General features: G+C 43.1%; 1 pseudogene across 1 annotated transcript; it reads left to right on the forward strand.

Annotated features, from left to right (window-relative positions):
- The first annotated feature begins 376 nt into the window (after positions 1–376).
- On the forward strand, positions 377–1,687 carry LOC117089405 (annotated as a pseudogene). The gene has a single exon (XR_004439583.1). The product of XR_004439583.1 is annotated as a eukaryotic initiation factor 4A-II-like (transcript).
- The last annotated feature ends 1,085 nt before the right edge of the window (positions 1,688–2,772 follow it).

Genomic DNA, 2,772 nt, shown 5'->3' on the forward strand with positions numbered 1-2,772 from the left:
CCACTGCCCTCCAGCCTTGGCAACAGAGCAACATCCTTAGAAAAAAGCATGTGTAAATACAGACATAAAATTCCTTATTTCTGTCACAAAAGAAATACATCCTCCACTAAGGGTGACATGGGACTGTGTGTTTCCAGTGTTTCTCAAAGCAGGAGATTGTTTGGGCAAAGAAACAAAAGCTCTCTTAAGTCCCTTTCTTTTTACTAAACAATGCCCTGTGGATGCAGATACGGGTGTTATGGGATCTTTGGGGTGTCGATTTTCTGGCTGGAAACCTCTGTGGCTGGTGGCGCCCTTGCCCAAGTTCTTGTCCTGCATCCAGGAAGAATAAGGTATGCAGACAAGTGGAGGGCAAACAAGACAAAGAGGACTTTTCAGTGGGGCACTTAGTGTTTTTTTGGATCATGTCTGGTGGCTCCATGGATTATAACAGAGAACATGGCAGCCCAGAAGGAATGGACCCCGATGGTGTAATTGACAGCAACTGGAATGAGATTGTTGATAACTTTGATGATATGACTTTAAGGGAGTCTCTTCTTTGGGGCATCTATGCTTACGATTTTGAGAAGGCTTCCACTATTCAGCAGAGAGCTACTATTACCTGTATGAAAAGGTATGATGTGATTGCTCAAGCTCAGTTAGGTACTGGCAAGACAGCCACATTTGCTTTCTCCATCCTGCAACAGTTGGAGACCCAAGCACTAATATTGGCCCTCACCAGAGAACTGGCTCCACAGATCCAAAAGGTAATTCTGGCACTTGGAGACTATATGGGAGCAACTTGTCGTGTCTGTATTGGTGGAACAAATGTTCGAACTGAAATGCAAAAACTGCAGGCTGAAGCACCACATATTGTTATTGGTACACCTGGGAGAGTGTTTGATATGTGAAACAGAAGTTTCTTTTTCCAAAATGGATCAAAATGTTTGTTTTCGATGAAGCAGATGAAATGTTGAGCCGTGGGTTTAAGGATGAAATCTATGAGATTTTCCAAAAACTAAATACAAGTATTCAGGTTGTGTTGCTTTCTGCCACAATGCCAACTGATGTGTTGGAAGTGACCAAAAAATTCATGAGAGATCCAATTCGAATTCTGGTGAAAAAGGAATAATTGACCCTTGAAGGAATCAAACAGTTTTATATTAATGATGAGAGAGAGAGGAATGGAAGTTGGATACACTTTGTGACTTGTACGAGACACTGACTATTACGCAGGCTGTTATTTTTCTCAAGGCGCAAAGTGGACTGGCTGACTGAGAAGAATGCATGCCAGAGACTTCACAGTTTCTGTTCTGCATGGTGACATGGACCAGAAGGAGAGATAGGTTGTCATGAGGGAATTCTGATCAGGGTCAACCCATGTTCTGACCACTACTGACTTGTTGGCTCTCGGGATTGATGTGCAACAAGTGTCTTTGGTTATAAATTATGATCTACCTACCAATTGTGAAAACTATATTCACAGAATTGGCAGAGGGGGTCTATATGGGAGGAAAGGTGTGGCTATAAACTTTGCTACTGAAGAAGACAAGAGGATTTGTCGTGACATTGAGACTTTCTACAATACTGCAGTAGAGGAGATTCCCATGAATGTGGCTGACCTTATTTAATTCCTGGGATGAGAGTTTTGGATGCAGTACTCGTTGTTGCCGAATAGGTGATCACAATATGCATTGTGGTTCTTTCTTTGGGAATACTTGAATCTTATCTCAATGCTCATAATGGATCAGAAATATAGATTTTGATAGCAAAGCTACATTAGTCATGAGCTCTTGTGAGGAAAGTCATTGGCTTTATCCCCTTTAGAGTTAGACTGTTGGGGTGGGTATAAAAGATGGGGTTTGTAAAATCTTTCTTAGAAATTTATTTCCTAATTCTGTAGAAATGGTTGTATTAGATGCTCTCTATCATTTAATAATATACTTGTGGGCTAAAAGATATAGGTGCTGTATAAAATCAGCCAATTATGTTTAACTAGCATATCTGCCTTTATTGTGTTAGTCATTAGCCTGAGTAGAAAGACCTTTAAATTTTTTTTTTTTTTTAGAAAGCATTTGAATACATTTTGTTTGGTATTGTATTTATTCAATAAAATATTTAATTAGTGCTAAGTGTGAACTGGACCCTGTTGCTAAGCACCAGCAAGCAATCATCCTAGGTAGGGTTTAATCCCCCATAAAATTGCCATATTGCACATATCTTAATGAAGTTCGAACGTTAAATAAATTGTATATTCACTTTTTAAAAAAACTAACAAGAGGAGCTTTATTGAGTGTTAGAACAGCTCAGAGGAGATCCGCAGTGGGTAGTTCCTCTGTAGGCAGGTTGTTTGGTCAAGTGTTCAGCTCTCAGCAGAGAGGAGGCCCTGAAGAGTGTGGCTTCTCTCTGCAGGCAGGTCTTTCCAACGTCTGCAGCTCTTAGCAGACAAGAGGCCCTGGAGAGGGTAGCTCCTCTCTGCAGCTGGTCGTCCCATTGTCTCTCCATCCTCTGCCCTGCTCTGGCTGAGTCCCAGGCATTTACGGACCTCAGAGGGGAGAAAGTGCATGTACATTGGTCCATGGGCAGCCATGGATGGGTCCAGAAAAGGCACCACAAGTCCACACTCTGGTCTCTGGGATTGGCAGCCTGGCCAGTCCCTGGCCTGAAGGTGGGGCCTTACCAGGGACTGCCCCCTTCTGCTCTGGATCCTGTCTGCCTCCCACCGCAGTCCATGGTGCCCAGGCTGCTCACACCAAGGGGCACCTGCAGGCCACCACCCAGCTGCCCTCAGAA

The sequence above is a fragment of the Trachypithecus francoisi genome, unplaced genomic scaffold (genome assembly GCF_009764315.1).
Source record: "Trachypithecus francoisi isolate TF-2019V2 unplaced genomic scaffold, Tfra_2.0 Contig00834, whole genome shotgun sequence".
NCBI lineage: Eukaryota > Metazoa > Chordata > Mammalia > Primates > Cercopithecidae > Trachypithecus > Trachypithecus francoisi.